The sequence below is a fragment of the Cucumis sativus genome, chromosome 4 (assembly GCF_000004075.3).
Source record: "Cucumis sativus cultivar 9930 chromosome 4, Cucumber_9930_V3, whole genome shotgun sequence".
Classification (NCBI taxonomy): Eukaryota; Viridiplantae; Streptophyta; class Magnoliopsida; order Cucurbitales; family Cucurbitaceae; genus Cucumis; species Cucumis sativus.
In genome coordinates, this window is record NC_026658.2 from 12,009,282 (window position 1) to 12,023,692 (window position 14,411).

Here is a 14,411-nt window from a genome sequence, read left to right on the forward strand (position 1 = left end):
TGTATATTATACTAATTATACTAATTTCCAAAATAAATTTGAATATTTCAAATTAGAACCAATATAAATAAATCACATTATCATTTTGTATCATCCATTACTTTGTATTTAGTCATACTAATTGGATCAACCTAATACATAAAACAAATATAGAAAAATTAAAAAAAAAAAAGCATGCACAAATAGAGACAAATAGACATTGATAGCTATCTATCTCTATCTATCTGAAACAAGCACACATAAATTGTTATATTTCTCTATCGATAGACAAAAATAGCAGTCTATTTATATCTACCTGAGATACAAACATTAAAAAAAAAAACCTTACCAATAAAATTCTTGACTTTATTCTAAATGCAACACGTTCTCAGCCCAAGAAGTCAAACAACTCTTCATTGTAAAAGTAGCTTTACTTCTTTCATCAAACCACTTTTGCAATACATCTCTAATTGAACTAAGCATGGTAGCTACAGGTAGTTCTCTAAGATCTTTAAAAACTAAATTTACACTGTCTACACAATTTGATGTCATCATTCTATATATGAAACTCATTATACCTGAGATAGATTCAACCAATTTATCAAAGAACCTTGGAATCAACATGTATGATTTAACTGTGTCACCTTTTAATATCTTTACTATGTGTTCTTTTGCCCTCCAAGCTTTCTGCTAACTTATATTAACTCCAAGATTTGTACATGCCTTATGCACAATTGCTTTCGGAATGAAACGATCAGTAGACATGAACCTGAACTCATCTATCAAGCAACTGTCAATTACTGTTGAAGAAGCTTGCATATGACAACTAGTATTCAATGAACGGTCATGTTCATAATTCTACTTATCCATCCAATTGAATCTGTTCACATATTAAATCAACTAGAGAATTAAAGCTGACTCGGACATCTACCAAAATTTCAGCAACTAAGTAATTCTCATAAATATTACATCCATTCCATTGACCTCCATAAAAAACAACAATAGGAAAAGACATTATAATCTGTAAAAAAAAAAAAAAATTAAGTATTTAATTGGGATAGAAAGAAATAGATAGACATAGATATACATTTATTACTGAATAAAAGAATAAAATGTACAAAATGATAATACTAAACACAATGCAAGAATAAGTAAACGATCGTGCAATGAAATAATATACATTAAACGATCCTATTAACCGTGATAAACGACCATTTAACAACGGTAAATGATAATATTGATTAAAATAAATTATCGTGTTGACATGGGTACACGATCATATGATATTGGTGATCGTATTGAATAGTGTAAACAATCGTCTTGTTATCGGTACACGATCGTGTTAATATTTGTAAGTGATTCTATTGATAGTGGTAACTGATCGTGTAATTCCATGTAAATTATCGTAAAAAACTTTAAACTATCGATCTTTATAATGAAGTACATAATTCTTACATTAATACTTAAAATTTGTTGTAACGATCCAACTTTTCTAACTAAGTTGAAGTCATTAATTTGGACAAAGAGACCTTGATTGACACAAATTATAGTAAAATTCACTTGAAATCATACGATCAAAGAAAACAAACTTAAGTTCGGGCCCTATTTCAAATAACCAAAACTTTAAAAGTACTATTTACAAAACAACAGTTCGTAAACTCAGTTCCATCACAAAATTTTTAAACAACCTCATGTACAAAGGAAAAACAAGAAACATAAAGCGAAAGCATTTGAAGAACATTCCCTTATGGCAATCACGTCTCCTTCTTGTCCCTCGTCGGTCTACCTCCTTTGTTACCTTTGCCTGAAATAGTTAAACATGAAAGGATGAGTATAAACATACCCAATAAGAGACCCGCTATTGGTCCCATTAGGGGAAAAAGAAACTGTTAACTTCCTATTGGGGTACCCTGCACAGTCACAGTCTTGTGATCCCGTAGGATACACATAATCAGTCTAACACCTCAAAGGACGCATAAATCAGTCTACTGTTCTGCAGAAACACATATCAGTCTAATGCTCTCGAAGGATGCACATATCAGTCTAGTGCTATCGAAGGATGCACATATCAGGTGGTGATCCCGTAGGACACCCGCAAGGTAACTACCCAATAGAAATCTAACAATTTTCCCCTCAATCCATTCTAAACATCTTAACACTCATTCATAGTACAGTCCAGCTACTTCAACATATAATCCTTTCACTTAACACCCTAATAGTCAACCTATCTCACTTGAGCCCAATGTCCGCCAGTAACATATCAATACATCAGTCAATCAAACTATATAGTTATAACACCCCTCAATTCACCAGTACACAGCCCTACTTTAGTATAACCTACACCCAATCTAAACGACAATCACAAGTTCACATCCACATTCCATACAAACACAATCTACAATTGTCGTCCTGTCTACATCCATACATATATATATTCCCAGACAATCACAATATGCATTCAACATCAAGTCTACATCAATCCATGTATATATATATTTTTTTTCAGTCATTCACAGTATACATTCAACACCAAGTCTACATCCATATGTATATATATCGTTTTGACATCTTTACTCAATCAGAGGTAACTATACAGACAGCACAATTCAAAACTATAGGTGAGTCCAGTAGTAGAGAATCCCTTACCTTATAACCTTACTTAAGCTTCTTTTTCAAACTAAAGTGCAACGAACCGACCTAAACATAATTGAAGAGAAATCAATCACTTCCACAAACAATTTAATCCATTCAATTCACTCTATATGTAAATTCCATAACTTACCCAAATTGTGGAGAATCAAATTCTAACGGAGACGGATCGGTGCACAAATAACGAACAATTCAGATCTAAACATACATGGCGTGACAGAACTGGAGTGACTCGGGCTAACGGTTATGCGACGATAGGAAAAAATTTGCTTGACGTTCGGTGTAGGTGGAAGACGGTGGTGAAGTTGATTGGAGAAGGAAAAGAGAAGGAAGAAAAGAGAGATTATGCATACACTGTGAGAAGCACACAAAAAAATTGAAAATAAATTGAAAAGAAGAGAGAGATAAGTCTGAGGGAGAAATATTCATTTCCTTTTCAAAGTGAATTGCAAAGAAATTTTCTCAAATTGAAAAGAAAGGAGAAATATACAAAGTCAGCCACCGCTTCTTCTCCCTTCAGTTTGCAGTTTTCGTCTCCCTCTCTTCTATTATTAAAATAAATAAATAAAATATCACAACCCGACTTAACACAAACTATTTACTCCAACTTTTTAAACTACAAATTTAATTTCTCAACTTTTAAACTATTTTAAACTTACAAATCTACTTTATTCATTTCTTCAGATTTATATCTAACAAATAAAAAAAAATCAAAATTTATAGACACTTAAAACATAAAATTGAAAGACCTATTAAACAATTGAAAGGTTTAAGAGGTAACTAGACAAACTTTAAAAGTTCTAAGGGAAAGAATCTTTTGTTTAACTATTACAGTAATTAATTTTGAAAATATGTTATTTTAAAAAAACTACAAGTGTTTGACAACTCTTTGAAAGCTATTGAAATACTCTCAAATTGTATTTTAAGCAATTTTAATAAAAAGAAAGTCTACATAAAAAAATTACCCTTTTTAAAGGAACATTTTTTCTCTAATCACTCCAATGGAACTCAAACACGTACTTCAAGTTAATTCTGGTATCCAAGAATCAGTCTCATCCAACATAAACAAGAACATTCAACTTGATAGAACTTCATTACCTCATTTTTACAATTCCCAAAGTTACTAAATGAAGGACCATTCCTAAAACATACTTACATCCAACTTTCTCCATGAATAAACTTATCGTCTTTTATGTACTGATGAATATAGAGATGGAGCGATCAGAGTTTGTTTATGTACCAAATTAGAGTGAGTTGAGAAAAGAGTGGATTTACACAAGGACGAAATGGCTGGCTGCTGCTTGTTCAAAACTGAAAGTTAGGGTGACCTTGTTTCTCATAGGGACTCAGCAAATTGAGGGGCCTCCAGGTCAACTTCTGGTCTCATTATACATGCCATTAGCCATTCAACGTTGAAAGTCCATATCCCTTTTTGTACGGCCACCAAGGCTTCCTCCACGTCTTCCTCACAAGCCACAAAGATCGTCTTCCATACGTTGTTTACTTTATCTAGCTCATGAATCACCTAAATTTTCAAGCATAATGAATTTGCCAAATGAGAGAAAAAATTATGTATATACTACAAGGAAATTGCAAGAATTCACCCTATCAAAAAATATTAAACAAATTCTTGTTCTAGTCCCTAAAATTTTCCATCTTTTCCCAACTTTCAAAATGATTCCTATGAGATATATTCCAATCACATATAGCAGAAATGACCGATGAGTATTGGATAAATGAATATTAGTTGATAAAATAATTTACAAAATACTAAAATCGTTAGTTGGCTACGTTTTGGAAGCTCGATGATTAAAATGGATGTTTTGAAAGTTCTAAGGCTAAAATGGAATTTAAATCAACATAATAGTAAGTTCAAGATCAAAGACAAGCTAAACAATAAAATGTTGCAAGCAGAAAACAATCTAATCATAATTAGAAACATGAATGTATGTATTTGTAAACCAAATCACAAAAAATAACTCCAAATTTCGATCTAGAGACAATTAAAAACTTGAACAAATTTGATAATTAAAGAAACACGGAGATGGCCATATGACCCCTTGTGCATAGACTTTTTACATTACATGCTCAATTCCTAGGATCAAAACAAACATAAATATTAAAGACTTAAGAAGCACATACACTCTAGTTTGGCTAGTGTATCAATAAACAATATGTATGGAACACTCGGAGAACACGTGTTGAACACTAGTTAGTACAGTAGATGTGTTAGACAACAAGTATTCCAATGCAATAAAGGTCAAGATTGGTCACACACACATATTAAACTCTTGGCTTTGAATAAGTTTTGAGTGAAGGACAAGCTTATTTTTAAGCATATAAATACATAAACTTATTGACTTTGAATTTCTATATAAATATGATACATACTTTTTAAATTATATATATTAAAACTGTGTTCTAGCACTATCCTATATTTTTTAGAAAAAAATGACACGTCACCATGTCTATGATTTATTGACCCATGTCTAGAATTCGTATACGTGCTTGTTTGTTGAGAACTTCACGTCTTCATTAGATGGGAGGATAGCCATATTATAGTGGTTGTATATGTAATATAGAGAACCAAACCTAGTACTCGAGATTTGTACAATAACAGAGAACTTACATTTCCACCGGTTGACTTGACTATCAGGGATAGAGTTTTAGGTGGTGGTTGAGCGTGAGCTGATATGCAAACATCATACCCTTCAAATAAAGCTCAAGAACATGCTTTTGCCCTGAGAACTGCAGCTTTTAGGCTGGCTCGATACTTCGATATGTAGTCATCATCATTTAGTATGTAAGGCAACTCGTCTGCAGATCAATAAGGAATTAATCAATCACAAAAATTAGGTAGGATGAAAAACATAAGTGGAAGAAAATACATTACGCTTTGATACTAGCAAGCCATTCGAACTTACCAACAAATCTGCCTTCCCGTTAGGTTTCCTTTAACCAACTGGAGGAGAAAATCCAAGCTCTGAGTAATTTGCAATTAATTTTAGTAACAATATAGTGAGCAAGAGCACACTGACACACTTGAAGCCACATGGTAATGCATATGCTCGATAATCATTGAGAACATTAACAGGAGAAAATAAAGTTAAGAACAGTAGCTTGAAGAACAAAAAACATTCTACAACATAAAATCTTCAAAAACACATTGCTTAAAATCAAGTTTACTAATATAAAAGGTAAGATATTACGTTCCACTCTCCACACTACTGAAGTTCAACATTTCACATGAAAGAAATGAAATACTACTCTCAAATATAACTGAAAAAAGCATAAATGGGTAAAGAAAAAGCATAGAGAAATGCAAAAGAATCCTTGGCTTTGATATATTGAAAGGTAAAGAATATCAACCATAGATGCCCGGGAGAAGAACTCCTACAAATACACACTTAACGCAGATTATCATTCGCTAACATGAGACCTTCTAGAGGAATTCTGTTAGGATACTTCCAAACAAGAACAAGATCTTAATTTATTATAATGAACTATAAGAAAATACAAGATAAAACCAAGTATAAGGCACTTGGAACCTCCCTCTTGAGTACTCTCACCCAAGCCCTAGATCACTCCCCAGAATTCTCCCCTCACTTACCCTCCCTCCATTTATAATAAGATGTAACCACACTTACATAATAACTACTAGTAACTTTCTAAATATCTAATTACCCCTTACTCCACAACCCTAACTATAATAATCTAAGTATCTAACATTACCCGATCCTTCAAAACACTTGTCCTCAAGGTGTGCTTACAAACATGATCAAGGCCCTTTCTCTTTTTTTCTCTTTTTAATTGCAAACAATCCCCAGCATTCTGCTCTTCAATGTTGAAAAAGAAATCCTCCCCTTCGGCTTTGAAAAACTCTTGATTCCAATAAGGTCCATTGACTTCAGCCCACAAAGCAGCCCAATGTACTTGAATTTTCCTTTTCCAAAACACATTGTCTTAGTTAACCCTTTGCATATCACCAACAAGTGTTTAATTTTCAAACTCTTCATCTCTAGTGGGCTCGGCCATAATCAAAGTGTTGCGTCAAGACCAAAATCATATTGCCGCCGGTTTCATTCCTAGGACCCACCTACATACACGTTTTTCTTCCCTCCTATTTTTGGAACTCTCCACCCACTTCATCTACAAAATGATGTGCCCCCAATGTTTTATTTAGAATAAGTTGAAGCTCATTTAGAGTAAGTTGAAGCCCACTTGAAATAGTAAAACCCAAGATTGTTACTTTTGTCCTAATCCTCTTTCCTACCAATTTCTACCACGTCATTGTCACCATCATGTGTGCAGCAACTTCTTCCTCGTCACGTGATTCACCCCTATTCCAGACCACCTTCTCGAGCCTCTGTAGACCGGTAACTGTCGGCTTCTTCTTTCTCCATTGCAACCAGCCATTTTGTGTTTCTTTGAGCAACAAATTTTTCTCCACTCGCTCTTCATTTCGAGCCTCACAGGTAATCCTCGTCGACCTTCCTCTATAGTTTCTTCTTGGTCACTCTTTGCCATCCTCTTCACCTTCCTGTATAACCGTTGCAATCGCTTTTCCTCGATTCTTCTATGGATTTAGCAACTTCTTGGAATCCATCGATTTATGGACCTGAAGATTCCAATCCGTTCTAAATAAACACAATCCAGATCAGTGCCACTGAACACAGGCATTTCAACCTTCTTGAATTTGCTATGATCGTTCGAGTTTTCATCCCTTTTAAAGTTGTTTGTTTTACCTTCTACCTTGATTTCCTTCAATGTCTTACCTCCACCTTCGATGATACTCTCAATCGTTGGTCCTTTGCTCGACGATCCTTCCATTCTTCCGGAGATTTTCGAATTATCCTTCTGCTATTCCTTCGATGCATTTAGCAACCGTTCTTGTTTTTCCAACTAGATGACCAGTCTTTCGATGCTTTCTGGCAAGGATAACAAGTTTTATTCAATTGCCAGCAACTTGTGTAACTCCACTTGTATCCCCGAGATTTCCTTATCAGAGGTCTCCAACTTCTCTTCGATCCGTTTTTGTGCTGCTCTATCGTTCTCCCAAGTTAAAACACTCTGATACCAATTTGTTAAGATACTGTAAATATACGGCAAGTGTATCTTACTTTATTGAATTACCTCAACGAATTACAGTATAGAGAATAAAAAATCACTCACATCTACTTCCTAAAGGCACACTCCAGTGAGGATCACAACAAAGAACAAGAAAAACTAAGAACAAACCGCAACCATGAAAATGACCAAAACAAACAATAAAAAGAACTTGACTTGGACCCTCTACTTCTCCCGAGCACGAAAGACGGCAGCCTCTACTTCTTTGGAATATTTTGTCCCCTTTCTCCCTCCTCTTTCCTCCCTTTTATTTTGCTTTACTAACAAACTAATGGGAAAGATCTCCTCCGATATTTTCTCCTCCTATAATCTCTCCTATATTTCGTGTGGGTCAATATTACCCTTTTTAATTCTTCTACTGTATTTAAATAATATTGGAGACATATACTTCCTAACAAGAACAAGATCTGAATTTATTATAATGTAACTATAAGAAAATACAAGATAAAACCAAGTATAAAGCACTTGGAACCCTCCCTCTTGAGTACTCTCACCCAAGCCTTATATCACTCCCCAAAATTCTCCCAACTTACCCTCCCTCCATTTATAATAACATGTAACCACCCTAGTTACCACACTTACATAATAACTACTAGTAACCACACTTACACAATAACTACTAGTAACTTCCTAAATATCTAATTACCCTTATACCCCAACCCTATACTAATCTAGGTATCTAACAAATTCCATAACATAATGTATTAGGGGAAGAAGGAAATCGAGGATAAAAACACTAGCTAGCCAACAAATATCTTTCATTAGTGAGCTTGAGCCATTTTACACGTAAAATGGGAAAAGTAAGCCTGAAACCCAAATTAGCCTAATGGTTGTCTTAACAACCACTACCCACCATCACGATAGAAACAACTGAGAAGGAAGAGCATGATACAATCCAACTCAAACATAAGAATTGATTTTGATGTTTAATTAAAAGTAAACAGGCAGTAGAATAAGAAACTATGCCCTTTTAGATCTAGAAGGTTCACAACAATTTCCAGCCTAAGCACAACTACGAGGCAATGGAAGAATAACGACAAAGGCCTGTGTGCATGGAATCGCTAACTTTTGTGCAAATGAGATGATTATCGGTATTCAAAGGCCAAAAGGATACATAGAAAGTGTTCGTCTAAGGTTGCAAGACTAACCCTGAAAAGAGAGCAATACAAAAATTTAGAGTTTTCCGCAAATTTCCTGTAATGACATGAGTGCTTGTACTCCCATCAGCAGTGAGAGAACCACCAAGCTCCTCAATCATCTGAATCAGAAAACAACTGCACATTAGAGCAGTCACAATTTGGAATAAATAGAACTTTTTATTGTTAGAATCTTAGAATATTTATGAAAAGTTTATGGGAATATTTTTCTTAATTCCTAAATATTTTCCTTTTTTATTCCTCTGTATATTCTATTTATTCTCCCTTGTACCTATTGTATTTTTCATCAAAAAATAATAAGAAGAAAAATATAGTGGTTTTTCTCCTGGTACACAGGTTTCCACATAAAGTTCTGTGTTTATTTGTCTCCCTTTCAATATGGTATCTGAGCAGGTGGTCCAAGAAGGTCTTGTGTTCAAGCCTCGCATTGTCGTTTCCTCCCCAATTAAAATCCATTTCCAGTTGTTGGGCCTTTCATATATTTCAAGCCCACAAGTGAGGAGAGTGTTGGTGATATATAATTGAATTTTCTTTCTTTTTTTAAAAAAGGATACGAGTCTCACTATTATTAATATAAAGAAAGAGACAAAGCTCAATGTACATGAGGATTATACAAAGAGCAAAAGGGGAGAGGGAAGATCAACAGGCGCATCCGGGCATCTCAAACTAGGTTGACACCCCCTTAGTGCCCTCAAAACATCCAAAAAGCGACAACACAAGATCAAAACAAAAAGCCACAAAAACAAAGACAAACAAAATGATAAAAAGAATCTTTCCAAAGCAAAATCATAATCCAAGGCAGCATGCTGAGAACAAAGAAGAATAAGCCTTGATTGGTTGAGCAAAAACTGTTTGAAGCAGAGGGTTGATCCGAAAGTTCTGATCATCACAATATCCTACGTCGAAGATCTTCTTTTGCATTACATTTTCTAAAATTTCCAATCCACTCTGTTAAAGGCCTTTTCAAGGTCTAATTTAATGATCCATCTTTTCTTTTTTCGGATACTATAGACCTCCACAGTTTCTTTTGCTATTAAAATAGGATCCAATATTTGGCACTCTTCCAGAAAGCCACATTGTAATGGAGAAGTATGTTAGGATTCTAACAATAAAACACAAAATATCCTAACCAAATGGCTAAACAGAGGCAGCACTCTGTAATTCTTTATTTATGTAAAAGCCAAAACACATTCAACTGTAGTAGATATGAAAAATAAAGGATGAACAACATAGAAAACTTACCCAGCTCCTTTATACGGGGCTGGATACCCTCAGGCTACAACAACCTTTACTCTCCTTGAAATAACCAAAAAAGACCTAGCCTCCCCTACCCCAACATTACATATTTATACCTCTCTCTCTCATCCCTCCTGCGGGCCCCACCTGCACGATCCTCTCCCATTATTCTCTCATCATTGGTTGCTAAGGAATTTCCCTTTCTACCGTTCCTTTTATAGGTATAGATAATAGGAGGTCTTACAAAGTAATACCTGGCCTGACTTTCTTTAATCTTTCTGCGAGAACCTTTCCAAACAACTTATAAATTAATGTTGAAACAACTTATAAGCCACACTGTAATGACATTCCTTCTCTTGACCGAACTTCAATAATCGACAACTTATATTTATCCACATAATCAGCAAAACTCTTAATCTGCCACTAGCTTCAAACAAAGACCCACCAATTCCTTTTAAACTCCATAGTGCCTTTATAATACAACTGGCAATCTCTTCTCTTTTGGTCCCGGAATCAATGCTCTATCTGGATTAGCTTTCTTCAAAAGATTTTTAATAGCCAATTGTTTCGAATGGCCCATGAATCCTCTAGTGTTCCATGATATAATCTCCATCTTTGCTACCTCTGCCTTATATCAATTCAATTTCACATGCTGCCAAGAAAGGAACCAACTCTTGAGGGGGAAGGATACTTGCTGACCTGCACAAAATTTCTTTTTATGGGGAGGAAAACAATTTAATAAAATCTGGACCAAGAGAGTCAATGTCCTCTTGTTTCTCTGTCTCTGATTGAATTATTTCTTCCTCAACTGGTTCAAATTCTGCACTACGTAAACTGGTGACTGATTCAACTTCCATGAATTCATCTTCTAGGTTCTCAACTTTTTTGAGACAAGAAGTATCTTGCACAAAATTAAAGAATGAACCAAAAAGTTTGGAGGAGGATTGAGAAAATTTATTACTTAAGGAGGAAGGCAGTACTGACCTTTTGCCAACTGAATTTGGAATTTGTATCTTCACACAACTTTCCTCTAATAAATCAGAATTAGCCAAGCTCATCCAAATGTTGCGAAAAGAAGTTCTCCCTTTGGTATAGGTCTTGAGGTGCTCATAAATTTTTTGGCATGTATTGGAATAGCTTTCATTGCAAGGATATTTTAGTCTTGGGAGAGGCTGGTAATTTTGGTTGAGAACTGAAAACAGGAGATGGCCAGCAAGTGAAGTTCCTTGATGGAGGAGAGGACTCTGATTCTTCCTCCAATTCGTCAGAATACCAAAAGCCATTGGTATTCTGATTAATAAAATTCTTGGGGCCTACCATCTGTGTGTCAGATTTTAAAATGTCTGCAGATACATTAAGTTTGAAAAAATCTGGTTGGGGAGGGCTAGGTGAGCTATTTTTTGAGATAATAAAATATCGGCTGGCTGCCTTTTCTACTTTCAAGGTCTGTTTTTCTCTCTTTTCTGTTGAAGTCTTTTCCCCAAATTTGAATTTTGCCTTCTGAAAATTATTTTTTCCGACGAGGATTCAAGGTCTGAAACTCTTTCCGGTCGAACAAGGTTTTCTTCTTCATCATCCAACTTTTTAAGTGCTTCGAAAGGATTTCTTGAGATGGATGGGGCATTCTGTTTGAGAAATTCAGGTATCTGGGAGACCATCACTTTGGAGCCCTTCATCTAAAATCACTGAATTTATTCTACATAAATCAATAGGATTGGAAAAATCACTTTGAAATAGATCAGATTGATTATTACAGGAGCTTCTAAGGGTTCAAAATCCCCAAAATTAAGGGAAAATTTTCCTCAGTTCTCACTCTTTAATTCTATAGTTGCTGGTAAAAATCCGCAAAGATTTTTCCAAACTTTAATTCTTGCTTCAGAGAACTTGATCAGATTGAGTGTTTCTAAGATTATACTTTCTAGTCCACCAAAGTAGCTTAAGCTTAAGGCTATAATTGAATTTTCTTTCAACCACCAGCTTAAACTTTTTGGTGAATCGTGGTTTAATATTTATATTAATATTTTATAAAAAAGTATACAGCTAATGCCATATAAAATAAATAAAGAAATACTATAAAATCTACATCCATAAAATATGCATGTGAACACATATCAGAAGATGGATATTCGTAAGTTAGAAAGACCGATAACAAAATGTCATAATTAAACAACATCATTAATATTATGGGTAGTTTCATGCTTCATTTGTCTATTCTAGGTAGGGATATTGAATAACTCTTAAAAATAATATAAAGATTGAATCCCTAAACTTCATGTGCTTGCTAGTATACAACCTAAAAGTTCAACAGTTAAAGAAACTGATTAATCATTTTTGGCAGGATGTCAGATTCGCCTTTCGAAATCCTACATGAGTAGAGCCAGCCAAATAAGCCAAGCCTCTTAAGGAATATGGAGAAGTTCAATGACTGGGTATGTATATGATAAGCCTTAACCTCAATTTTATTTGTCAATAATGGAGGGAAGGAATCAAAAGCTTCTCTAGCTCTCCCAATTATTCTAAGAAACCTAATACAAGGTATGTCAAAACATACCCTCCCCAAACAATCATAATAGCATTTATATGAAAGCATAAAAGACTCATGGCCCCCTTAACTAGCAACATTCAGACCAACAAATACAGCTTCCCATCCTCCTCTCCTGAATCCTTTCTTGTGCCTACGGGTGTACACCTTCACTACCATGGGCCTATCAGTATTTAGAGATCGTAGAGGCTGTATGAGCCAAGGAGCTGGAAGAGTAGGATTAGGGAAGTGTGGAGTTTTCCGCTCTTTGTTTGGCCAAAAGTGTTTGTGGACTCCCGACAAGAAAATTTCAATTTTATGCCTTATTGACTTCGTATGTCCTAGGCCCTAAGAGTTCAAAACTTTCTAGATTTCACAACTTCTTGGACCACTCCTTGTGCCAAACACCCTTTAAAGAATACTAAGCCAAGGATATAAAACTTCAATACCATCAATAGAAAATCTCATAAAAGAAACATGAATGATGAATATTTTAGAAGACTATAAATTGGTACCGTACCTTCATGAGCTGAGTTTTCTTAGTTTCGTCTGCAATGTTCATCAGCATAATTTTAAATGATTTTCCTAATGTGTTCTCTTCAGAATTGAGGTCCTCTGATGCCACATTTACACTTCCAAATTCTTGACAGAATTTTGTGTACACTGATTGGTTGGATTTTTAGGATAAATACTTGATAAAATCTCATGCTTTGAATTGGCTAAAGAGCATCCTGGAGAGCAGGTATCGTATACATCACTTTTAGGATCAAGATTTTTGTTAGAGTGGGAATGGAAATGGTCCAGATTGACTCCTTTTACTTTCTTTGACTTCAGGGAAGAAAGTGATGCTTCCCAAACTCTCTTTGCGCTATGTTTAGAGCAAGAACAATGTGTCTCATCCAAGTTACCAAGAGTATTGGATAATTTTTCAATACTAGTTGTCGTGTTGTTCTCTATTTCTGCAAAAGAAACCAAACCGTTATGAGATAATTAAGCAACATATGGAGAATAATTTAAATTGTACTATCTTGTGGAACAAAACCTGAATTACACATACCCTGAATTTCATTTTCTTCTCCAAGGGGCACTAAAGTTACAAACTCGTCATGTTGAAAATTCAAATTTTGAATGGTATGCTGATCAGTTGCATTTGAAACGTTGCAACCTCGATTGGCAACACTGATTCTTGCAGCATACGGGGCTTCAGCTTTAATAGAGAAAGTAACTTTGGAAAGTTAGTCGAACACATTGAAATTCCCTGAATGTGCGAAATCCATGGATTTTATTACACATCCCAAAGGTGAACGACTTTGAGGCATCTTGGTTATAATCAATTGGTTCTCGAAGTACGCCACCTTCATCCCCACTACAAAACTATGTTCTGTCGAGCTGATAGCACACTTGTTCTTTAAGAACGTCTTGAAGTTATGGAGAGTTCCATCACGCATTGTGAGTGACAGGGATGGTAGATTCATTGGTACTCTCTAGACCAAACTATTCGCCTTCTTGGGAACACGCCTAAATATATCCTTAAGCTGCCATCCTCAGACGAATGGCCAAACTGAAGGATTCAATTGTATGCTTAAGGAATATCTACGACATTTTGTTGATTCTGGACTAAAGAATTGGGCCTAGTTGATGGATGTGGCTCAATTTTGTTTTAATGCACAAACTAGTCTATCCATAAGAACGAGTCCTTTCAAAATCTTGAGTGGAAGACAACCTATACTGCCTCATATTGT

General features: G+C 35.1%; 2 long non-coding RNA genes across 3 annotated transcripts; both read right to left on the bottom strand.

Moving 5' to 3' along the window:
• Nucleotides 1-1,555: 1,555 nt before the first annotated feature.
• Nucleotides 1,556-2,805, bottom strand: LOC116403541. Its single transcript, XR_004216326.1, has 3 exons — nucleotides 2,762-2,805; nucleotides 2,626-2,676; nucleotides 1,556-1,783 (listed from the first exon to the last, which is right to left on the bottom strand). It is a non-coding gene; the product is annotated as an uncharacterized LOC116403541 (long non-coding RNA).
• An 828-nt stretch (nucleotides 2,806-3,633) lies between these two features.
• On the bottom strand, nucleotides 3,634-13,327 carry LOC116403197. Of its 2 annotated transcripts, none has more exons than XR_004215826.1 (4): nucleotides 13,190-13,327; nucleotides 5,553-5,611; nucleotides 5,258-5,445; nucleotides 3,634-4,153 (listed from the first exon to the last, which is right to left on the bottom strand). It is a non-coding gene; the product is annotated as an uncharacterized LOC116403197 (long non-coding RNA). The 2 variants fall into 2 exon arrangements; XR_004215825.1 differs by lacking the exon at nucleotides 13,190-13,327 and adding an exon at nucleotides 8,904-9,048.
• Nucleotides 13,328-14,411: the final 1,084 nt, after the last annotated feature.